Below are 26,709 nucleotides of genomic sequence, written 5' to 3'. Positions count from 1 at the left end.
GATAAATCCCTCCTCTCAGTACCCTTCTCCACCACCGCCAACTCCAGGCTCCGCTCATTCTGCCTCGCCTCACCCTATGCTTGGAACAACCTTCCTGAACCCTTACGCCAAGCCCCCTCCCTGCCCATCTTCAAGTCTTTGCTTAAAGCCCACCTCTTCAATGCTGCGTTCGGCACCTAACCCTTACCGTTCAGTGAATCCAGACTGCCCCAATTTGACTGCCCCTATCGGACCGACCGTTCACTTGTCTATTAGATTGTAAGCTCTTTGAGCAGGGACTGTCTCTCTTTGTTAAATTGTACAGCGCTGCGTAACCCTAGTAGCGCTCTAGAAATGTTAAGTAGTAGTCTATCTCCCGATTTGGGTCGAAATCTAGGCGTTTTTCTCTTTCAGTTATAAGGTGGATAATACACTAGTTGATAGGAATTGAGAATATAATAAAAAGTTTAAACTTTGACATCCCTTGATACAACAATAGATAATTAAGATCAGTGCTTAGCATTATTAGAAAGTTATATGTGGAGGGGCATTTTCGATAAGATGTTTAAGTCTAAATTGAAACGTTTTGCCAAAAATGTTGCAAAAACACATGTAGCTCATAGCCATAACTGAATAAGAAAAACATCTAAATTTCTGGTTCAGTTATGACTTTGAGCTAGATGTTTTCATGCTCAACATGTTCATCATTTAAAAAAAAAAAAAAAAAAAGTCACAGAGAAAAACAAGCCAGAGGGAGGTCTGATTGACAGCATTCCTAGTAAACTGGTCGCACAGACATCCCAGCAGTGTGGAGAGGCAATCTAGTGGTCAGTGAAGTGGACTTCACAGAAAAGGACCTATGTATAATGTATGGTGAGTCCTCCAGAAACAAAGAAAACCAACTGTACCTAAAGGTTCATCATTACAATAGCCTTCAGACTTGCAGGTTGCTTATATATTTAGGTACAGGAGGTATTTCTATGTTCCAGGAGGGCTCTCATGTTTGTACTGAAATGAAAGAGTTAAAGTGGGAATTGAACCACTGCACTGACCACTAGGCTACTCCATCCACTTGCTAGCTGCTTTCTTAGGAATGAAATGATGGCCAATATTGGTGGGACACGACATTTTGGGCCAGATGCACTAAACTTAACGCGCCATTAACGAGCAAGTAGTAAACCCTGACATGCACTAAAGACTTCTCCGAGTCATTTTCTGACGACGTTGGCAGCTAATGAAAACGGAATGCAGATGAGCAAATTGTGTAGAAACCCTATTGTAATGAGATGTACTAACCTTTTCCAATTGCCTTAACTCTGGAAAATCTAACGAGAGGTCTGTACCTCTTGTTGGGGCTGCACAGGATTGAAAAACGTCTATAAATGTTACAAAAAAAATCGGGGGAAAAGTGCTCATCAGGGACGTCCTTTATGGGCACGCTTCACTCAGCTGAGAGACCTGGAAGTCTCTCACATCGCGTTTAGCTCAGCTCCCCCCCACCCGAGGTCACCACCACCGCTCCCCCCTGCATTGAAATGACAGCTTCCCGCAGCCCCACCCTCCCCACCATCCTCCGCACCCCCGTGGCCCTGCCCCGCCGCCCCCCCCTGAGGTCATCACCGCCACCACTCCCCCCCTCTACCCCCCCCCCTCTGTCTGCCACCGGGCAAGGCCCTCACAGCACCTCTCACCTCAGTGTGAAGGCGCTGCAGCAAGCAACAGCTGATCGCTTCCCTTCAGACTTTTCTCCTTTCCTCCCTGGCCCGCCCTCGTCTGACGTAAGTTACCTACTTAAGTTACTTACGTCAGACGAGGGCGGGCCAGGGAGGAAAGTCTGAAGGGAAGCGATCAGCTGTTGCTTGCTGCAATGCTTTCACACGGAGGTGAGAGGCGCTGTGAGGGCCAGGCCCGGTGGCAGACGGAGAGGGGAGGGTGGAGGGAGGGAGCGGCGGTGGCGGCGACCTCAGGGGGGGCGGCAGGGGTGTGGCCCCGGGGGTGTGGAGGATGGCGGGGAGGCGGGGCTATGGGAAGCTGTCATTTCAATGCAGGGGGAGGGGGAGCGGCGGCGACGATCTCGGGGGGGGGGCGAAGGACGTCCATAAAGGACGTACATAGGCACAGCTTGTCTTTATATATATATATATATATATATATATATATATATATATATATATATATATATATATATATAGTGAAGGACGTCCATAGGCACAGCTCACCTTTTTTTATATATAGTGAAGGACGTCCATAAAGGATATCCTTGGCATGCGCAGAGCAGCCAGCATAACACTTGGCTGCTCTTCGCATGCTTGACCGGCCTACTGGCCGACTGCTTAGCGATGGAATAGAGAATGCAAGTGAGCTACAATGAGCAGCTCATTTGCATTCCCTTTCCTTGATGCATTCCCGTTGCTTATCGATTCGCTAAGGAATCGGTAAGCAACGGACATTAACGATTGTTTTAGTGCATCTTGGCCTTTGTTTTTGTTAACTCTGCTCCCTATGATGTTTGAGTCATGAGCCAAGTTCAAAGGGGGTAGCCTCTGTCACCTGTGGGGAGGGAGCAAAGATCACAGACATGGGTGTGGTTCGCCAGGTATGGGCACCTTGGAGTAGGAGAATGGGTCTGGGTCAGGAGCATCATAAGGAAGCCAGTGTGGTCATCTTTGGAGGGTGAGAGAGCAGGCACCAAGGGAGGGAATCCCAGCTCTGCTTACTTAGAAGCCAGCCACCAGTGATTTCCACTCACTGAAGCCACTTAAAAATTCCTGAATGGTGTAGTATATATTCATCATGGCAGGACCCCGGGTACTGAGCACATATTTCTACTATCTCTCCCTGGGTATCACACACCACCTGCATGTTCATTGGAGCAATAGGATTTCCTATTCTTATAAGTGTCCTCTTGTGCCTGGAGGGTCTGAGGGCCACGTGTGTGCAGTCGATGACCCCTATGATTGAGGGTAAATGGTCTATGGAGTAGAAGTGGGTCATGTTGTTCTGGCAGAACTGAACAGTACTGGGGAAGGAGATGTACTGTGAGGTGTGGGTAAGGAAGATGTCAAGGAACTGGGCCAGATAGAGATGTCAGACTGGGTGAGGCCTGCAGTGACTGCCAGCACTGACTGAAAGGTACCATTGGTAAGAAAGGTGATGGTGGCTGTAACCTTAAGGTCCACTGACACTGGATTATTCCTGCATGTACTGGCCTGGAGTTGGGGCCCTAGCTGCTGACAGAGGTGCTGTATGGCATCCCTATCAAAGCAGTACCTAGTAAGGCACTCCTGGTCACTGAGGTCAAAGAAATGTGTCCTGGGCCTGAATATTCTCTGATAGGGGTACATCCTCCTAGCCCTCCCCCCCAGACTCTCAGCAAACTTCGACTGCAATAGCATTCAGCACATCCATGCTTCTTGTACAGGTGTCCCCCCACTACAGGTGCAACTTACTAACTTCACATACTGCAGAGCTCAGCACCACCTAGTGTTTACCACCAGCACACAGCACTCACTCTTGCAGCAACAGCATAAAGCACTCAATAACACAGCATACAGAGAGACTGGGATGGTCAAACACAGAGGCACAAAGAGAGACACAGTACAAACAGATACGGAGGAATAAAGTGAGGTGTGGGGTTTGAGGACAGTGAGGGGTTGTTGGACAAAGGACAAAGCAAAGGGGAAAGGGGCCTGAAAGACAGTAAAATATGGGTGTGGGTGGGGGCTAGCAGGTGATGTCAAGGGATTCAGGGGGTGAGATAGAGAAAAGGCAAGGCAGCAAATATGGGGGACAAAGGTTTCAGACTGGGGCAGACTCTCCACTGACTTTCGCAATGCAACCAAATCCATCCCTTCACTCTCCAACTCAGCAAAAGCATATATGGGTCCAAAGACAGGTTGTAGCTTCACTTAATCATATTTATAGGAGGTCTAAATTGGGATATTTTTATTTTCACCCCAGGATGTCGCCCTGCTATTCCTTATCATTAGAAAGCATCCATCTTGTAACTCCTCCTATGACACATGCCCCAAAACACTCCTTCACCAAACACCTTTCTTGTGCGCCTTGCCCATTTGGACATTTTCTGACCGTGTGTTCAATTATGGTATCTGGACAGATTGACCAGAAAAACGTCTATCTGGCCCTTTTGAGCCATTTTTCTGCTCTTTGAAAATGAGTGTCATTGTCTTCTGGGAATCATAGTCAAAACTCTTTTTAAAGTGTCTAAGCTTAAAAGTATCTGAACTTGAACAGAGGACTTTCCAACTTCCTGGTCATACACAAGCCAAGGGGATCCCATAAGCCTATGGGGCACTTTTACTAAAGGATTGGTGCATGGCAATGGGCTTGCAGCGCACCAATCCAGAGCTAGCGCTAGGCTACCGCAGGAGCTCAGCGGTAGTTCCCACTAAAAGCGTGTGCCATTTCCAGTGCTACAAAAATATTTTCTATTTTTGTACTGCTGGTGCTCTTACCCAGTGATAATTGGGCAGCGCCATGCACTGTCTGTTTACCGCTGGGTTAGCGCAAGAGCTCTTACCGCCACCTCAATGGGTGGTCATAAGTGCTTCCCATTGAAATAGCCATGTGCTTCACTTTTGCGAGTTCTGTTCCTACAGTTGTTGCAAGTGTTTGTCCATTTGTTTTAGTGCTCAAGTATTTTGGACGGTCTACGGCTTCGTATACGAGCAGAGCTGTGGTCCTGCGCCTCTATCTAGAGCTTACTTTTGACCCCTGATGTAGGCGCTTACATGCGTCGAAACACAGCCCATGTCGGGTCCTTCCTTTATTTAAAGACTGTTGGATTATATCTCCAGTGGTGATTCATCTTTGGTCAGCCTCTACTTTTGCCTGCTGGTATTCTTCGTCGTAGAGGGTTTCCCTGTTTTGTATTTTGGATCACTTACCGCATGGCCATTTCTTTTCAATAAAAAAAGAGACAGCCCTTTACCCACTGCGGTAAAAGAGGGCCTCAGCGCATGTCAAAAACACACGCTGTTGATAGCGCAGGCCCCCTTTTAACGCAGCTTAGTAAAAGGACCCCTATATTTATTTCCTTTAAAAAGTAAGCAAATAATCAATAAATCAATAAACATAACACTTTACCATAAGGAAAGAGTAAGTTGTCAAACTTTTTTTTTAAGTGCTAACAGTAGAACTGCAGCTTCAATTCTGCAAAAGTTAAAAGTGGAGAAAACATTTTTATATTGAAGTAAATCTCCAGGGCACAGAGACTAGCAAGACTGAACAGCTTTTCTTGAAGCATGAGAAAAAAAAGGCTGCAGGCTGAATACCACCAAGAATGTGATCAGTTATACTGCTCAGAAGCATTGCTTGTAGAATTGAGACTTGTTCATCTATTCCCATGTGCATGCAGCTACACAGCTCTATATGCGCTTACTTACTACATGCTGTTCCACTTTTAGCAGAGCACGTCATAAGAAGCTTGGTTGTGTAAGGAAAAAAAAGGTCCGCAACACAAGACAATGAAAAAAAATATTAGACACTATAGACATGATTTACTGAGGGGGGGGGGGGGGGGGGAAGGAAAATGGGACTTGATATACTGCCTTTCTGTGGTATTTTGCAACTACATTCAAAATGGTTTACCTATATTCAGGTACTTATTTTGTACCAAGGGCAATGAAGGGTTAAGTGACTTGCCCAGAGTCACAAGGAGCTGCAGTGGGAATCAAACCCAGTTCTCCAGAATCAGAGTCTGCTGCACTAACCACTAGGCTACTCCTCCACTAGCAACATTCCATGTAGAAGCCTGCCCTTGCAGATCAGCAATGCGGCCACGCAGGCTTCTGTTTCTGCAGGACCACTAGGCTACTCCTCCATGAGGTACATTAGGTGCTATATGCAACACATGCCAAAATGAGACTACCACCAGGCTACCGTGCCCCCGGCAGTAATTTCAGACTTGGTATGCGCCCATACTGCCTGGATAATTTATTTCCTCCCACGCAAGTTGCTTCCGGCAGTAATTGGCACGTGGTGCATGCTGACCAGTCACCACGCATGAAGCATGTGGGCCATTACCACTAGATCAATTGGTGGCGTTAAGGGCTCAGGCCGGTTTTGGGTGTGCGCTGGTTTCAGTTTTACTGCAGACCATTTTCCCAACCCATTAAAAAAAAGCCCTTTCTTGCAGATGCGGTTAAAAACTGGCCTGGCGAACACCCAATACATGCGCCTACAGTACCACAGGCCACTTTTTACCGTGGCTTAGTAAAAAGACCCCTAAGTTTTTTTGCTTCTATAGAGAAAAAAGCCTTAGCTTTACTAAAGTGTGGTAATCTTTTGCAATTATTTATTTACTAGTAAAACAGGCCCGTTTCTGACACAAATGAAATGGGTGCTAACAAGGTTTTCCTCGGAGTGTGTATGTTTGAGAGAGTATGTGTGAGATTGACTGTGTGTGTGTGTGTGAGAGAGAGAGTGAATGTGCGAGCGTGTGTGTGACACAGAGAGAGTGAGACTGCTGGGTGCGAGTGTGTCTCCTCTGTCCTCCCTCCAGCCACCTAGCGATTCTCCTCTGTCCCCTGCTCCCCCTCCAGCCACCCAGCGATTCTACTTTTTCCCTTGCCCCCCACCGATGCTCTTCTGTCCCCTACTCCCCCTCCAGCCAGTCAGTGATTGTCCTATCTCCCTTGCCCCCCTCCAGCCATCCAGCGATTCTCCTGTGTCCCTTGCCCCCCCTCCAGCCACCCAGCGATTGTCCTATCTCCCCTGCCCCCCCTCCAGCTACTCCTCCACTTTAACATATATTAAATTCCCCCCATGTGCTACAGAAAAGCACCGAGCACATGCTATATAATAAAACGCACCTCCAACGTTCTGAAGCCGAGATAGTGAAGCCTTGAATGTTTGGGAGGGGGGGAGCGGTGGCAACCTCAGGGGGGGAGGGGTGAGCGGTGGTGACCTGGGGGGGGGGGGTCTGTGTGTGTGTGTGGGGGGGGGAGGTCTTGTCTTTAACATTGAAGTCCTTTATACATGTCATTCTATGTAACAGAAGTCATCATGTCACATGTTTGTTCACCATTGCTTTTTGTTTAAGATTCCATATATAATATCCAATTGTTAGTCTAGAATATACATTTTTTATACATTTTGATACTTTACATTCCTTGTATATATTTAGACTATGTTTGTCAATACATAGATTTTTATGTATTTTATATATTTATAAACTCCTGATGCAGGCCAGGTGGCCGAAACACAGGTCCGTGTCAAGTTGAGTCATGCTTTCATTAAAGCTTTATAGCATCATCACTGTGTATTTTTTGTTGTCATCTTCGCTGTATCTGTTCGCCATTTGTGTTGTTTTGCGAGGATTGTTTCTTCTGTATTGCTTTCTTACATTTACTAAAAACGTGAGATAAGAAAAGGAACTCTATATTGTAAGACAGGAAAGAGCAAGCACACAATTTGTAAACATGGATGAGACTTTTTACCTGGGGCAACTCTACTGCTGCTTCACCCCAGCTAAGCTCCAAATGTAAATAGGTGCTATTTTTCTGTACATCTACCTTATCTGGATCTACCACCGTGCATTTTTATAAGAGCCATTTTCCGCAGGTAAAACATCTTTACATGTGGAAAATGTTTATAAAATTGCCCATATGTCCAATTCTGTACGCCTGGTGGACATTATTTTCAAGGAAATGAATCTGAAATCAGATCAACCGTGTTTTAGAATTTGAAGTGTCTATCTTTAGAGGCCTTGGGTTTATTTGAGACTGAAAAGGGGTTCTGGCTTTTAGATATCAATAAAGTTTATTTTATATGGTTATGAACAATGAAGAAATGCCCTCAAGGATCAAAGGCTGAAGCAGCCATAAATATGTACTATTCAGGTGAGAATGCTTTGGAAGGAAAAAGAGAAAGATAAGTTCAGATATTCATCTACTTCCAGCATTGTTCTATATATATTTGTTTAAATGTTAACAGAATTATATGATTAGCTAAATGTTATGCATTTTAATAAGTTATATAGTCATATATTTTCAAACATATCTTTTTCAATTATGCTCCGACAGGTGCTTTTCTAATAGGCTGATTACTAAAGTGTGGTAACACTCGCACAACAGTTAAAAGCATTTATAGCAGGTGCAATCTAGTTTAAGCATATTAAAAGCTTTCACATGTATGAATTAGCTCATTAAATTTTGTAATGCAAAAATATATTCTAATGAAGTAATGAGATGCAAAACTATGGAAATCAGCTGTTTATTTAGAGGGCTAATTCTATAAAATAGGCACTAACATTTAAATACATAAGTAATGCTGTGTTAGCACTGACCAAAGGCCCATCAAGTTCAGCATCCTGTTTCCAACAGTTGCCAATCCAGGTCTCAAGTAAGAGAGAAATTGTGGTCTAGCTGATTCTTCTACCAGCTTCTTGTTTCAATTCTACCTAGAAAAAGATTTTGTTATATGTTGTTGCCTCCAAAGCAAGATTCTTCTCAGAATTTCTCTTTGCCTTTCACTTTGGGATGGCATTGTTGAACAATGTCCACACTTGATGTTAATTTTTTACCTTCTCAATTGCTTTCTTAAGTCATTTTTTGTTTATTTTCTGTTATCTATCTATCTATCTATCTATCTATCTATCTATCTATCTATCTCATATATATGAAAGTTTTTAATATATGCTAGATTGTGCCTCTCGCAATGAATTTGGTTATGTGGTTTTTATTAGGTTTTATTAGGCCTATAATGTTCTGAACATATATCTGTGCACCTGAAGCATCTGAAATGGCTACCAGTACGTAGTAGGATTTTGTACAAACTGTTAGTAATGATTCATCAAGCACTTCACCATGATTCTTCGTAATATCATAGACATGCCGTAAAATGGTATCTGCGGGCTCAATCCTGGAGATCCCAACACAAATGTGAACTTGTTATTCCTGCACTCCAACGTATTCATTTGGAGGTTACACGATCTGGTACTTTTTTCCATTTATGGGCCCATTGAATGGAATAAACTGCCTTTGCGGCTTAAAAGTGAAATCTGTTTATCCTCTCTTAAGACATGTTTGGCAGCGTTCTTACTGTACCAGACGTATCATGAATCCATCTAAAAAAAGGATATTGGTTAACAAGGAGTGGCCTAGTGGTTAGGGTGGTGGACTTTGGTCCTGAGGAACTGAGTTTGATTCCCATTTCAGGCACAGGCAGCTCCTTGTGACTCTGGGCAAGTCACTTAACCCTCCATTGCCCCATGTAAGCCGCATTGAGCCTGCCATGAGTGGGAAAGCATGGGGTACAAATGGAAGAAAAAAATTTTTGTATATTGCTGTTGTCCTTATTGCAAGGAAGTATTGCATGTAAAATCAGTGAGGATCTGTAAACAGGCGATGATAAGCACAAAATTTTGGCACAGTGCTTGAGATCGGCACGGATATTTGCGACCCTATTCAATTATGGGCACATAATAAATGGCTTTTTTTATTGAATTGCACATTAGTATCCACACCCATTTTGTGCACCTAATTGTTTAGACTCTGTCACAAAACATCTAGCACCCATCTGGGGTTAACCCTTCAGCCACCTGGAGGGTCTGTCCTCAGCACTGCTCAGGCCCACCTGCACCTGGTCACGTGCTCTATACTAGCATCCTCCTCCCACCGACTAGGTCCTGCTTGCCTCTGGGGTAGTCTCTCAGGTTATTCCCCAGTGATTTCTAGGATACTGGGGCCACAATACAGGGGTCCCACAGTTTCTAGAAAGCACTCACAGATTCAAAAACATGAACCAGGATTCTTAGTCAGTCCAGGACAGCAAAGTCAATAAGCTAAATAAGGTTTATTGTCATAGAACTTGAACAGTGAACAGGTAAAGATGAAATCAGAAGACAATAAAAGATAACTGAATATGAATCAATTATAAAACTAGCTAAACATTTGTTTACTACTTAGGTAGTACCTGAGGAGTTCAGGAACTGTAGCTGCTCACAGGTTATAAAATATAACTGCTCACAGGGCCTCAGTAAAGATATCTTTCTCTCTCTGCTCCCTGGCTGAGACTGGGGAAAATCTAGCACCTTCAGGCTAGATTTGAAATACAGGGCCAATCAGAGCCCAGGGCATCAATTTTGGAAGTAACTGCCCAATGGCACTACAGGTTGCCTTTCTCTAAGCTGAAACTGAAAGAGATAAAGTATTTTTCTGCAACAACTGTAAAACTCAAAATAAGCACCATCTGCTGTCCAATTGGGAGAAATAACACTTCATGAAATAATTAATACATTTTCAGGCTCAGAAACCCACTGTTTCATCACAGATACCATTTATGGAATTCATTCTTTAAAGCACAAGTAGTGTTTGTACAATGACCACCTAATCTTTCAGCTCTTCAGGATGTGGCTGGTCTTCTGAGTGGGATAGAGGGGAGTCATTTGCAACAACTCCTACCAGCTTTGAGAAAGCTGATGAAATCAACCCTACTGCACCTGTTTCCATTATTTACATCAAAGAGGTTATTATCATGCCTTTGTAGAATAAAGATCTGTGCAGTCAAGCAAGGGAATAAGCCACTCCCAAATGATGGGTGTTCTACACATATGTTAAGAGAGTTCAGAAATATGAATAAGCTGAACGCTCTGAGATGAAGTTGCAAGTCTCTTTCTATTTCCATTCTTGCTTTTATATTTTCCTATTGGCATGATACCACTGAGAAAAGGAAACATGGTGGTAAACCATCATTTCCTATCTACATTCAGTGAACAGAGATGGATTCATGGGTTGATATTTTTCTTTTTAAAGAATATCAGCAAATAACTTGTCAAGAACTTCCAGCTGTCACAGATTTACTGTCATCAGATAAAAGAAGGAGAGCAGAAACAGTGCCATTTGATTTAGAACCAGAATATTGACTATAAAACAATGAGGAAAATAAAGTCCAGTAGACTATGAATTTATTTTGTTTCTTTGAAATAATCTAATGTCCTTCAGCATCTTCAGTTTAAATTCATCTTCCTTTACCATCCGATGATCCTACTTTTATATTTTCAAAGGCATTTCTCCACGCTAATAGTGTTTTGTACTCCAACATACATGCTTATAAAATTGCAGTTATATATGCACAGCCTAACCAGACAGAAATGTACCCAGAGTCAAAGAAACAATTCCCAGGGGCAGGGCTGAGAAGTAGGTTGCATTTATGCAAATACATTTTTTGAAAAAAAATATGTGCATGTCCTTATATAACCCAAAAGCAGAGTGTAGAGCCACAGGGGGGACAACAAATTGGATCCAAAGTTCAAAAGAAGTAGTTTATTGGGAGACCCAGCTCAGAAGAAACGGTTTGTTGGGAGACCCGACACAGCCTGTGCTTCAGCAAATGCCTGAGTTATGGGTCAGAATAAGATTCTTTAGGCATGGGGGGGGGGGGTAAGGGGGGCATCTAAACGCTGCTGGACCAGGTGCCAGCCTCATCTTCCCCTTCCCCATGTGCCTAGCATAAATCCCTTTCTCCTCTGTCTTCTATTCCTTCTTGCTCCCCCACCTCCCGTGGCTTGTCTCCCCCCCCCCCCCCCCCCCCCCCCCCCACTTCACACCAAAGGCTCCTTCCTGATGCAGCAGTTCTGAGTTCTAAAAAGAAAAAGATAAAACTGCTGGTACAGCACCTTGTGCTGCAACACTGACAGCGAGGCTTTCCGGAACCTTGCCCTGTGACACACTTCCTGCTTCAGTGGGGGAGGTTCCAGCAGAGCCTGGCTGCCATTGTTGCAGCACACGGTTCTGTACTGGTAGCTTTATCTTTTTCTTTTTAGAGCCCAGAACTGCTGCATCGGTAAGGAGCCTCCGATTTGAAGCGGGAAGGGGGAGGATGAACCACAGGAGCTGGGTGAGCCAGAGTGGACAATGCTGGTTGGGTTGGAGCCTCCTATTTGAAGCAGCAGTGGGTGGGGGTGGGGGGGAGGATGGACCACAGCAGGTGGTGGAGCCGGAACAGACTAAGGAGGTTAGACTAAGAACAGGAGATGGCATGACTTCAAAAAGATGAATCCAGTTAGGTTGATCTCCCTTTCCTTCTCCTCCACGCAGCAGTTCACCCAAAACAAAGCAAACAAACCTATGAGCTGCTCTATCCATGTTGTCATACTTTATTGTTGGCAGCATTTTTATTTGATATCAACTTATATTTTCAAACATGCCAGCTTGTGCAGCATACTGATGTACATAGAGGAAGCATTGGCGTCATCCGTTACAAGTACAATTAATTAGGTTGAAACCTGGAAGCATTTAACATCTTTTTTTTTTCTGTGCCTACATTAAAAGAAAAAGATGGGTCCTAGGGGAGGGGTCAAGATGGCTGCCAGACGTTGAACTATGGTGCTTCGAGCTCTCTGCTGGAAGCGTTTTCTTTCTTCTCTTTGTTGCCTTCTTGTTATGCCCCATACAAAACGCAAAGGCATAGTGAAGCCGCTTTCCCCACCAGCTGGATCATCATCCATGCTTCAGCAGACGTTGGACCGCTTTGCGGCCAGAGTTCAGCCAGTGAACTGGATTGGGAGCCCTGCAGTATGGCCCAATGAAGGAGTGTCATAGCCTATGGGAAGGACACATCATTGTCCCCACCGGACGCTAATATTCCACCATGTCCAGCCACCCTGCATGAGGAGACAGCAGTTTCTCAGGTGGCGGAGTTATCAATGGCTGGGGCCTGTGGGCGTGGGAATCCCCCTGCAGTGAGTATAGCTGGAGTGGAAACTTTGGAGAGGTCAAGATGTTGGCTACTCCCATTGCAATTTCACTGGAAACACTTTGGCTAGCAATTAAACAAATGGATGAGAGCATTAAAAGATCGGTGGCAGAAACTTCTATTCTAGTAAGTAAAGTTGAACTACTTTCTCAGAACTTTGATCAAATTCATCAAGAAGCACAGGAATAGGTTTCACACACACAAGGGAAGATAAAAAAAATCTTAACGAGACTGTCATCAATAGTAAGCTATCAGAAATTTATACATAGGAAGTTTAAGCAATTAGAAAATTACAAAGAAAGATTGAATCTAAAAGTTTTGAACTTCCCCAAATTATTGGGAGTAACCCCTGCAGAGACTTTTAAAAAAATTCTTATGGAATGTTTGAAATTACCTCAAGGCTGTTCTTCGGTTTAATAAATTTTACTTCTTGCCAACTGTTCAGAAAAACTCTGCAGAGAACTTACTTCCCAATCCATAGGTAATGGATATACAAGTTCAATCTTCCTTTAAGAAGGATGAGTTAAGAGATCTTTCAGTGTTTTTGGAAACTTCTTTTTCTGAAATTTCTGAACGTGAACATTATTAGTTGCTTTTGGTGTTCTTTTCTATGGTCAAAAAATTTGGTTATATCCAGATATGACTAAGACAACACAGGAAAAACAGAAAGAATTTGTTGTGATGAGAGATAAAACAAAAAAATTAGGAGCTACTTATTAGCATACCCATGTAGGTGTGGGTGAATATCTGGAATGAAATATGTGTTTTTTTGCCCCGGAACATCTCCGATCTTTTCTTGATGTAAAGAAAGTGACCAGTAGTGTACCATCTAATTAGTTTATGAGCATAGGCAGTTTGTATTCTGGCTAGGCCTTTCCTTGTATATTTTACTTCTTTTGAATCTCCTTATCAACGGTCCTCTCTCCCCTCTTATTGGCGTCTAAGGAAGGGTTTTATTATAACTAGTAAAAAGGCCCGTTTCTGACAGAAATGAAACGGGCGCAAGCAAGGTTTTCCTCGGAGTGTGTATGTTTGAGAGAGTGTATGTGAGAGTGACTGGTGTGGTGAGAGAGAGTGAATGTGCAAGTGTGTGTGTGTGTGAAAGAGAGAGAGTGAATGTGCGAGTGTGTGTGTGTGTGTGTGTGTGTGTGTGTGTGAGAGAGTGAGTCTGGGTGCGAGTGTGTCTGTGAGAGAGAGAGTTTGTGTGTGAGAATAAGAGTGTGTGCAAGTGTGTATGTGAGACACAGTGTGTGAGAGAGAGAGTGTGTTTCACACAGATACAGTGTGTGCGAGAGAGTGTGTGTGAGACACAGACTCTTTGTGAGACTGAGTGTATGAGACCAAGAGAGTGTGTGAGTGACTGTGTGACACATAGAGAGTGAATGTGATACAGTGTGAGACATAGAGTGTGTGAGAGTGAGAGAGAGAAAGACATTGACCTTGAGAGAGAGAGTGTGTGTGTGTGACAGAGATACCTCCCCCCCTCTCTGGTGTCAGGCCCCCCCTTCCCTCCCTCCCTCTCTCTGGTGTCAGCCCCCTCCCCTCTCTCTCTCTGGTGTCTGAGTCAGGGCCGGTAAGCGAGGTAAGCAATGCAGGGGGGCGCCGTCCTCTAGAGGGCGCCACTCACTTGCAAAATCTTTTACCTGAAGTTGCGATTCTCCTCTCTCCCCGCATCAGGAAGTAAAGGTAGCCCAGTAGTGCTGAGACAGACAGGCTGCTCTGCTAAAGCTGCTTCAAAGAGTACAACCAGCAGCTATTTATGGCTTTGGTGTGTGAACAACTTTCATTCAGGGTGAGCTGGAACAACATTCAAATTAAAGAGAACAGGTTTGGAGGGCAGGTGTGCAAGTGAGACTGGGGAGAAATAAAAAATAAATAGCGTAATTGTTATCTGTAAGTGGTTCAAAGATTTTGTTTTTGAGCATGTACACTGAGAGGAGGGCATGACTGCAATGATGTGTACATAATTATCATAGCTCCAGCTAGAATCCATTTAATTGGCTGAGGTTCAAAGAGGAAGTTTAGCTGACGTATAGTGTAGAATAGCTGGTAAGTAAAAATGTGATTGCTTTTTTTTGTGTGTTTGTTTTTATATAAAACATTCTGCTTGGATAGGGAGAGTTTGTGATATTTGAAAATACATTTTGCTTTAATGAAATTGCTAAACTTTAGAGTCAGAGACTTATCAATGAGGGATACATACAGTGGAAAGGAAGCCCTGGAAACAGAGTTAAGAGGACAGATACCAGCAACAGAATCAGATACTGGGCCAGCATGATCAGAAAAGAAAGTCACCAGCCAACAAAGGTAGAAAAAATCATTTTATTTTCATTTTAGTGTTTGGAATATGTCCACTTTGGAATTTACATCTGCTATCTTATTTGCAATGTATAGCAATCTCCAAGAGACTGGGCTCCCAGTGAGCTAGGGAGGTCAGACTGTGTAATGAGATGAAGAACCCCCCCCCCCCCCCACACACACACACACACCACACACTGTAACAAAGACAGGAACATGCATAATCAAAGCTTAGGTCTCTGCAGTTACAAGGGCTGGCCATTCCTAATTATGCTAATAGCTTTTAATAGGCTAAGTCCACTGAAAAGCCTCTTTATAAAGGCAGTGCTTTCTCTGGAGAGCAGTGTTAAGAAACAGCAGGAATTGTGTTTATTTTTTAAACTGCTTTCCGTGTAAGCTAATTTACAGTTTTCTAGTATATGCTTGACATTGAAGGGTGTGGTAGACCCTTTTGTCAGGTCTGGCTGGGCCTGTAGTTTTCAGTCTAAAGGAAAGACAAGTAGCAATGGACAAACATCAAATGAAGAAGCGAGACAGGGGAGGGGGGCACCAACTGATAGTCTGCAGGGGGGCACCAGAGACCCTTGGCACGGCCCTGGTCTGAGTGTTACTGTGCAGGACGCTGAGCTCTGGCTGTCCTTCAAGGAACTGACCAATCCTATTAATAGAATGCACCTCCAACATTCTGAAGCCGAGAAACCTCGTGTGGTTGGTCACTTCTGCTTGTGACGAACCCGGAGTACGTGATATCAATTCAGAGATGGATACAGAGAGCAGGAATGCCTCAGCTATGCAGTCAGCTTCAGAATGTTGGACGGTGCGTTTTATTATATAGGATTACTCTTTGATGTAAAGGAAATGATTAAGATTATTTCCTTTTCTATTTTCTTCTTTCCCTTGGGTATATGATATAATTTTCTTTTTTTTTCCTTTTTTATTATATTGATTGAACTCTGTATTTCTGTACAAGTATTTTTCACTTGTAAATTGTTTGAAATTAATAAAGAAATGAAAAAAAAAGATGGCATGTGGGAACTTGCTCCTTTTGTTTTTTGCTATATTATAAGGCTTCCCAATGCAGATTACAATAACAGTTAAGATGAACCCATCAGAAAACAGGATATTCTCACTGAAATTTGGCCATCTGTATTATATAGAAGTGTAGAAAAATGAGCACATAATACTGAGTTTATAACTGCTGTTTCTACCAGCTACAATAATTTTTTTAAAGCTGTTTTAGTGTTATTCAATTTTTATTTCATGATATTTATATGCACATATAGGAAGCTTTCAAATAAATTAAAAAGCTGTCAAATAAGTCTAAAAAAATATTTATTTATTTATTGCATTTGTATCCAACATTTCCCCACCTATTTGCAGTCTCAATGTGGCTTTCATAATTTTGTTATTACATTGTCATTCCAGGCTATCAGATATAGTTATTGGTAAGGTGCAGATATTACGTAAGGGAAGTAAGAAGGAATTGATTAGGGGATAAGTATAGAAGGTAGACTTTCATGACTGGGTGTGTTGGTGAAGTGGATTAGTGAGGCTATAGGTTCTCTTTGTAGGCTTTGTTGAAAAAATATGTCTTCAGAGATTTGCGAAAGTTAGTTATTATAAAGGTGAAGTCTCTCCACCTTTTAAGGCACTGCCTCTCCAACTGGAACAGCGTTTGACTTTTTACAGATGGACCACTCATAGGCAGTCCGTTATTTCTAATAATATTTTGCTATTGTTTTGGGTGAACAAAAATGGTGGCACTCTGCCTACTACCAGCAAGCTTCGCCTACTGGATTCAGCCAATATATTGGGCTAGATAGGCTCATACTGTCTCCTGTTCTCAATGTAACCTCCTTTGGAAGGATGCGGCAGAGAGAAAGCCTTGGGATGGCCAGAGGAAGGCTTGTTCTAATACCTGCTGGTAACTTGCAATAATTTGAAGAATTGTGACAGAGAGGAAAAGAGAGCCCCACGGGATGGGGGCTAAGACTAGACCTGCAGGAGAGGGAAGACAGGCTGCACATATAGGGAAGGAAAAAGAAAAGGGGAGACAGATTGCACATAAAGTGAAGGGAAGGGAAGGGAAGGACATGCTGCACATAAAAGGGAGACTGGAAACAGGTTGCACATATATGGAAGGGAAGAGAAATGGGGACACATGCTGCACATAAAAGGACGGGAAGAGGGGAGACAGGCTGCACATAAAGGGAAGGGATGAGACAGGCTACATATGAAGAGAAGAGAAAGGGAAAACAAGATAGATTTGCGAAGGAGGCAGAAAAAATCAAGAAACTGAACATGAAAGATCAGTACCAGACATAGGGCAGGAGGTGAGAAAAGAATTGCAAATGGAAAGGAGGGTCTAGAACTAGAGTCAAGAGCATAGACAGAGGACAGCAGAGCCAAAGATTGGGAACAAGATTATTGGCATAATAAAATCACCAAACTACAAAGGTAGGAAATATGATTTATTTTCAGTTTAGTGATTTAATTTACATCTGTCAGGCTTTATTTTCTACTGTACTGGAGAATGTGTATTTATTTCCCTTTCTCTGGGTTGCACGACATGCAGAATCCTGCATCTCTGCTTTTGTTTTTGTCTTGTGAAAGTCATGGTCTCTATCTGCAACTGAGGTAAAGGATTCTGCTGGTATGGTATGATCTTGAGTGTTCATTTGGAGGGTTTTATGTTACTTCACAAAGTGTCAGGCAGGTGGGAAGAGAAGAGTGTGCTGGGGGAGGAGAATGGAGGACATGCATAGGCAGAAGAATGGGGTGAGTCACAGGACCATGGCCCTACCAATTTTTTTGTCTCATAATGCATCAACACCAGGGGGAGTGCAAGGGGGGTAGGGACAGAGCTTGGCTTGTTTGGCGCTTCCAAGTAAAAAGATGTACCGCCTGCCCCAGAAGAAGAGTTCTAGGATGGTGAAGGAAAAAAGAAAGGGAGAGAGAAGGAGAGAGGTGAGGGATGTGTGTTAGGAGGAGGAAGGGAAAGAAGAAAGAGCAGTGTGTACTAGGAGTGGGAAGGTGAGAGACGGAAGAGATAGAGGGGGAGGATGTGAGCAGTGAGAAGGAAAGAGATAAAGAAGGGAGAGAAAGTGGAGGGAAGAGATGGAAAAAAGCAAGAGGAAAGGCAGGGGGAGGAAGGGGGAAGGAAAGAGATGAAAGGGAAGGAAGAATTGCTGAGAAGGCATGGGAAGGAAGATGTAGGAAGGGCCGGAAGAAACAAGGAAAGAGGAAGAGGGTAGTTTAGAAGAGAAAAGCAAGAGAGATGGTGGAGGAAGAGATGAGGGAAGGAGGTAAATGGAATTATAGAAATGTGGGGAGGAAGAAAGTGTGCGGAAAAGTGAGGAGGGAGGAGGAGGAGGAGAGGCAAATGGAAGAATATAGGGGAATAAAGGGAAACACGAGGAAAAGTTGGAAACAAAGGAAATGAAGGGGAGAGTAAATTAATCAATGCCTATTTGAAGGGAGGAGGAGAAAAGTTTCCCTCTGCCACCAATCTGAACTCTCTATCCCTTGCTCCTTCCCAAATGAAATAGTCAAATTACGCCTATGCCTTTAGGAGAAAGGGGAAGAGAAGCTTGTCAGGGGGAATGAAGTGTATCCATATTCTGCTGTTGTGTGCACTACTGTAAGAAGCGCTTCTGTGCTGGGATCTTATTCTGACACCTGGTGCAGGCATTTGCCGAAACCCAGGCCATGTTGGATCTTCCAACAAACCAGTTCTTCTGAACTGGGTCTCCCAATAAACCGCTTCTTTTGAACTTTGGCTCTGCTTCATTGTCCAATCTGTGGCTTTACACACTGTTTTTGTATTTAGAAAATGTGCTGCCGCTAAACATGGAAAATTGTGAGCATACTATTAGCATCTACAGTTAAGTGTTAAGCGGCACATTTCAAACACAGTAGCATGTATAATTAAAGGATTGTCTAAGTACGAACAAATTACTTCTACCCTGGTAGCACTACATTGGCTGCCTATCGAATATCAGATTCGACATACCGATGGTTTCTGCTTCTTTGCATTTATATCAACCTTCATGTGCTCTATGAGCCTCTGTGGCCAATTTATTAGATATGCCCTCATTTCAGGTGGTGCATCTTGAGGAATATAGGGCTTCTATTTTCTACATAGTGAGACCAAATTTTTAGAATGATTTATCAGCAAATATTTGATTGTTCAGGGACTTTTTAGGGAGTTCAAGACTGCATTCAAAATATTTGTTCCAACAAGCCTATAGTAACATAGTAAGTGACGGAAGATAAAGACCTGAATGGTCCATCCAGTCTGCCCAACAGTCACATTATTTAGATTGTAAGCTCTTTTGAGCAGGGACTGCCTCTTTGTATCAGGTGTTCAGCGCTGCGTGCGTCTGGTAGCGCTATACAAATGCTAATGCTAATAATTATTGTTTCAAGATTTAATTCAACAATGAACATGATATTATATACTTGATCATGGTCTTTCTTTGGTGTTTCTGGGACATAGACCATACAAGTATGCCCAGCTCTGTCCTTATGTTCCAACTACTGGAGTTGCTGTCAAAGCCCTCTCCAGCCAATCCAAATTCATCTTGTTTGTAGGACAAAGACATAAAAATCTTCCCGGTACTGTCCTCATGTTCTAAACCACTGGAATTTCCATTGAAGCTCTCTCAAGCCCATCCTAAACCAGACTGTCATATGTGGGACTTAGACTGTATAAGGCAGCCCAGCACCGGTCTTAGTTAATGTAGCTAGAGTGGCCATCTAAGCACCGCTTGACATGAAAACACATGTGCAACCCTTTAAGTTTTGTTTTTGTTTATTATTATTATTATTTATTGCACTTGTATCCCACATTTTCCCACCTATTTGCAGGCTCAATGTGGCTTACAAAGACCTGATATGGTGTCGCCATGCCAGGGTAAAGAATACAATTGGTGTTATATCATTCATTTTCTAATTAGAGATCCTCTGTGTTCATCCTACGCTTTTTTGAATTCCGACGTAGTTTTCTTTTCCACCACATCCCTCGGGCGGTCATTCCAGGCATCCACTACCCTCTCCATGAAAAATAATTTTCTGACATTACTCCTAAGTTTACCACACTGTAATTGCTTGTTAACATCCAATTATTAGCGCTGATTAGCTTGTTAACAAATTAAGTTACACACATCGAGGCACAATATAATCCCAGGGTTTATGTGTATAAATGATTACATTATGAACATATATATGCGTGTGTGTACAAATGAGAAAGGAAATGTGGAAGAACTTTAGATAAAGAGGAGCAAGAACACTGCAAAACACACATTCTAGTCCCTGACACCACACATCTCCATCTCCAAAACACCCTAATCCCCCTAACTCCCCCACAGACCACAGCCTCATGAGACACTTTTACATACATACACACCCTGAAATAGTACTTTTCCTCAACCACTATTCCATTTTATCTGACTCTACATAAACTGCCAATTGCACCCAACATTATGTCATCAATCTAAATTGCTGTTACTCTTAGGGGTCAACTTTTCAAAATGATTGGGAGTGCTAAACCCAGTGGAAATTAGCCATCCCTGGATACTTCCTAAGAGTTTGCCCCCACAGAGCTGACTCCTACGCTGTTACTCTGTGTTTTCTGTACATATGTTCCACCTGTGCTTCTCCCCTTTTCTGTCTCTTAAGATTTTTATATAGTGTTGATATTGTAAGAAGTACATGATGCTATAATGTATACTGTTATTGGAATATTTTAACTGTTGCAATTATTTACTGTCTATGCCCCTGTTATTCACTGCCTTAAGTGAAGTTCTTTATAAAGACAGAAAATAAATCCTAATAAATAAATAAATAAATAAAGTGGCAGAAATCATACTTATCTTGCAAGCATGGACATTTACTCCTGCCATGAAGCAAGCACAAATGTCCATCACTATCATTTCTAAGCATGCACACAGATTAACATATGTTTAAATCCATGAACATACCAGTCAACTCTGCTCCTGTAAATGTCAACCAGCAAATTACTTATCCATCATGCCATGACCTGTACTTTTATGATGGTTAGTATTTAATTAGAGGCCATTTATATGCACAGGTGCTTACATATGCATAAAAATTGCTTTATAAAATTGCCTCTTTATAGTGTCTCTTTTTATATTTATATTTATCAAGGGACCCTTGATGTGTGCCAAAATGGAGTCGCTACCCAGCCACCATGTGGCTCTTATGGTATTTTCATTTTTGGTGTACGTCCACTACGTTCGTCCAAAAAATAATCTTTATTTTTGGTCAGATGTACAGTATTGGACATGCGCCATTTGATGCCTGTAGGTCATTACCGTCCGGTTACTGCATGAGACTTTACCACTAGGTCAATGGCTGGTGGTAAGGTCTCAGACCCAAAATGGATGCGCACCAATTTTGATTTTGTCGCATGCCCATTTTTGCCAAAAATTTTTAAAAGGCATTTTTTGCAGGCATGCTGTAAAATGGATCTGCATGCGCCCAAAACACATGCCTACACTACTGTAGGCCATTTTTCAGTGCACCTTAGTAAACAGACCCCCAAGTAACTTATAAATGTGTTGCCCATTTTGCAAACAAACTAATAGCTACACTGCATTGACTTTAGAAGAATTCAAATATGGTAACTAAGCAAGGGCATATAAGGGTGAATTCTATAAATCACACCTAAAATATGATCGCTGAAGAAAGCCCACTTAAGCGCTTTTCTATAAGCCACGCCTAAGGTTCAGCATGGTTTAGAAAATAGTGCTTAAGTGCAGGGGTCGTGCATAAATTTAAGTGCATCCATTTGTACCAACAAAAATGTGGGGCAAATGATCCACTGAAATATATGCGTGGTTGCACATGTAACTCAAATCCACACCCACGCTGTGCCCCAAAATGCCCATGACCCTCCCATTTCCATGAACCCTTTTCTGGGACATGCATAAAACTTAGGCATGGATCAAGCACCTAAATTTACATGCATATATGTTAACTGATTTCAATTAGCACCAATAATTGCTTGATAAGAAGCCAATTATTGGCGCAAATTAGTTCGCTATTCAAGTAAATTGTGTGCACAAATTCAGCATGCACCCAAATTTGCACAGCAATCTTTGGTGACTTTTATAGACTCAGGGGGGTAGGGTAATCTCTTTTAACAGGCTTCCCAACTTTTGAAGCAATACACACATGTTATGCCAATTTTCTAATGACAAGTAGATGCATACATCCCATTCGAAAATTATTCTAGTGAAACTAATGATACCTTTGCATTTGTTATTTAGTACATGCAGAACATTTGAGAAAATGTTTGCAGATACCTTGGAAATTTAAAAATATATGTGGTGGTCCATATTCCAACCCCATGAGCAAGTTGGATTGAATTGAATTTATTAATGTTATATACTGCTTCTTACCACAGTATTAAAGTGGGTTACAAGGAAGAAAAAAACCAAAAGCATAAGATTGATTTCAGATACAATATAACGTACAATCTTATGAGAATATAAAAATCAATATTACAGATTTAGTTAAAACATTGTTGAAATAGCCAAGTTTTTAAAAGTTTACGAAAACTAAAATAAGAGGGAACATTGTGATGGTTGTCAGGTAAACAGTTCTAAAACAAAGGTCCAGTATAAGAAAGCATTCTATTCCTTGTTGCTGAAAGCCTAATTACATCTAGAGCAGGAAACTACTACTACTACTCATCATTTCTATAGCGCTACTAGATGTACGCAGCGCTGTACACCTGAACATGAATGTAGGGAGAGATGAGAGTGGAGAGGTACTGAGGAGCTGCAGAGTGAATTCACTTATAAGTCAATAAGAGGAGTTTGAACTGTATGCGGAAACAGATAGGAAGGCAGTGAAGTGACTTAAGGAGAGGGCTAATATGAGCATAGCGACACTGGCGGAATATTAGTCGTGCAGCAGAATTTTGAACAGATTGAAGAGGAGCGAGATGGCTAACTGGGAGACCTGTGAGAAGCAAGTTGCAATAGTCTAAGCGAGAGGTGATAAGAGTGTGGATGAGGGTTCTGGTAGAGTGCTCAGAAAGGAAAGGGGGAATTTTGGTGATATTATAGACAGGTTTTAGCAGTCTGCTGAATATGTGCAGAAAAGGAGAGGAAGGAGTCAAAGATGACCCCAAGGTTATGAGCTGATGAGACAGGAAGGATGAGAGTGTTATCCACAGAAATAGAGAATGGGAGAGGGGGAGAGGTTGGTTTAGGGAGAAAGATAAGAAGCTCAGTCTTGGTCATGTTTAGTTTCAGATGGCGCTGAGACATCCAGGCAGCAATGTCAGACAGGCAGGCTGATACTTTGGCCTGGGTTTCGGCTCAGATTTCTGATGTGGAGAGGTAGATCTGGGAGTCATCAGCTTAAAGATGATACTGAAAACCATGGGATGAGATCAGAGTACCAAGGGAAGAAATATAGATGGAGAAAAGAAGAGGTCCCAGGACAGATCCCTGAGGTACACCAAGGAAACTGCTTATTGTGTGTGAAATGTCATAATATACCAACTTTACTTGCACTTACTCTCAACAATTTATTAGCAAACCATTTCTGCTAGGGATGTGCATTCTAACATGTACATAAGTATTGCCACACTGGGACAGACCAAAGGTCCATCAAGCCCAGCATCCTGTTTCCAACAGTGGTCAATCCAAGTCACAAATACTTGGCAAGATCCCCAAAATGTTCAATACATTTTATGCTGCTTATCCCACAAATAAGCAGTGGATTTTCCTCCAAGTTATTTTAATAATAGTCTATAGACTTTTCTTTTAGGAAGCCGGGCAAATCTGTTTTAAACCCTGCTAAGCTAACCGCCTTTACCACATTCTTTGGCAATGAATTCCAGAATTTAATTACACGTTGAGTGAAGAAAATGTTTCTCTGATTCATTTTAAGTTTACTACTTTGTAGCTTCATCACATGCCCCCTAGTCCTAGTATTTTTGGAAAGAGTAAATATGGATTTAGTTTGTATTGCCTTAAAAATTTTAGCCCATGCAAAACCAAGAAACTTCAGTTTACCTAGGATTATTGTGCATACAATCAATTTGCATGTATTGAAAATTTATAATAAACATTACATCTTTAATTTTTTTTAATTAAAGTGAATGTGTGAAACAAACAGAAAACACAATAGAATACTGAGGCAAAGTCTAAAAAATCTGAAAATGAAACAAAATATTTTTGTCTGTGCATCTCTCTAAACTCTGCACATCAACCTCTTTTTTATGTACATGCATAGCTTTTAAAATGACTTCCCTAGGGAGCTTTGAAAGATTGTCTTGCTAATTCTCCTGTGCCTGTTGAGAGGTACTCTGAACTCTCTTGTTGGTGCTTTCAGCTGCATTAGGAGTGTTATTCCCCACTGATTTGATTCAATTTTGATTTAAATACCTGCTTTCCACAAAGATGCATCTAAGTGGTTATATACAAAATAATAATATATGTAAGAATCTAAATAGACAAAATTAGATATCTAATTATAAATCCTTACAGTACTTCCTAAAACCACTCCCATAATAATTAGTCTATCCTAGAAGTCCATGACCCATGCCCACTCCATCAAGTTCACATTTTAATTAAAAAAAATATTAAGGAGCTTTTTTTTTTTTTACCAACCTGCACTTAACCTTTAGCACATGACCAAGAAAGATAGAGAGCAGATAAAGGAAAAAAAATCATCGTAGTTAGTGGAGTTTTTTTTCCTATGATGGTGGGCTGGGCCCACGCCTTAGAACTGTTGTTGACAGCTGGGTGGTTCAACTGAGGTTTTTCTATACTGCATTAGTATGCTTGAACGTTGGGGTGCCAGAGTGTCTCAGTTCTTTAGGAGCTGGTAAATTGTTTTTGATACAGTTATGAAGAACCAAAATATTCAGAAAATATGTTCTAAGATAGGCTGAATAGAAGTTATTGTTGAACAGCTGTAAGAACTTTAATCACTGTAGATCTTTGGGAGATACTGCTAGAGAAATTGCAAAGGACAAAAATGATTGAGAACTAGTAAAGCGTAAAACTATACATACATGCCATTTGAAATATTTATAAGGAAATTTGCACTCAGGGTGATGTATTTGATAAATTATCTAAAATTGTTATAGACAAACAGAGTAACCCTATCAGGAGATATTCAGCCTTATTTTCGAAAATGATGGGCGCCCAGATTTCGACCCAAATCGTGAGATAGGCGCCCATCTCGCAAAGGCGCCCAAATCGGTATAATCGAAAGCCGATTTTGGGCGTCTTCAACTGCACTCCGTCGCGGGAACTGGGGTGTGTTTATCGGCTGAGGAGAGATGGGCGCCTTTGGCCGATAATCAAAACAAGAAATGCGTTTTTAGAACGAATTTAGGTCACTTTTTTGGACCCTTTTTTTTTCACGAACAAGTCCCAAAAAAGTGCCCTAAATAACCAGATGACCACCAGAGGGAATTGGGGATGACCACCCCAGTGGTCACTAACCCCCTCCCACCAAAAAAAACCCAACTTTCTTTTCCAGCCTGTATGCCAGCCTCAAATGCCATACCCAGCTCCATCACAGCAGTATGCAGGTCCCTGGAGCAGTTGTTAGTGGGTGCAGTGGACTTCAGGCAGGTGGCCCAGGCCCACCCCCCCTACCTATTACACTTGTGGTGGTAAATGGGAGCCCTCTAAACCGCCCCCAAAACCCACTGTACCCACATGTAGGTGCCCCCCTTCAGCCATAAGAGCTATGGTAATTGTGTAGAGTTGTGGGCAGTGGGTTTTGGGGGGATTTGAGGGGCTCAGCACCCAAAGGAAGGGAGCTATGGACTTGGGAGGTATTTGACTTTTTTTTTTAATTGTTACAAGTGCCCCCTAGGTTGTCCGGTTGGTGTCCTGGCATGTGAGGGGGACCAGTGCACTACGAATCCTAGCCCCTCCCATGATCAAATGCCTTGGATTTGTTCGTTTTTCAGCTGGGCGCCTTCGGTTTCCATTATCGCTAAAAAACAAAACCGCCCAGCTCAAATCCGCACAACTCCGATGCATTTGCTGGGCACAAACCATATTATCGAAAAAAAAGATGGGCAGCCATTTTTTTTCAAAAATACGGTATACTGCCCCTTCACATATCCGTTCTCGGACATAGATGCCCATGGAGATGGGTGTTCCCATTCGATTATGCCCCTCATTGTCATATCTGCTTTCAGATATGGTAAAAAAAATTGAATATGTATATATCTGGGATGGTGATGTAATGATAGGTTAACAAACCTCTGATTTTGTTGATATTAAAAAAAAATACATATAGAAACATAGAAACATGACGGCAGATGAAGGCCATATGACCCATCCAGTCTGCCCATCCTCTGTAACCCCCAATTCTACCTGTTGCATGCCTTTTAAAATTCTGGAACAGTCCTCGACTCCACCACCTCCACCACCTTCACCCTTTCTGTGAAATAATACTTCCTTAGGTTGCTCCTAAGCCTATTCCCTCTTAACTTTGTCATATGTCCCCTCATTCCAGAGCTCTCCATTTGGAAAAGGCTCTCTTCCTGTACATAAATGCCCTTGAGATATTTAAACTTTTCTATTATGTCTCCTCTCTCCCTCCTCTCTTCCAGCGTATATATGTTGAGGTTCATAAGCCTGTCCCTATAATTTTTGCATTCAAATCCGCTTACTAATTTCGTAGCTGCCCTCTGGACCGACTCCATCC

Source organism: Microcaecilia unicolor, chromosome 2 (genome assembly GCF_901765095.1).
Source record: "Microcaecilia unicolor chromosome 2, aMicUni1.1, whole genome shotgun sequence".
NCBI classification, from domain to species: Eukaryota; Metazoa; Chordata; class Amphibia; order Gymnophiona; family Siphonopidae; genus Microcaecilia; species Microcaecilia unicolor.
This window is presented reverse-complemented; position numbering follows the sequence as displayed.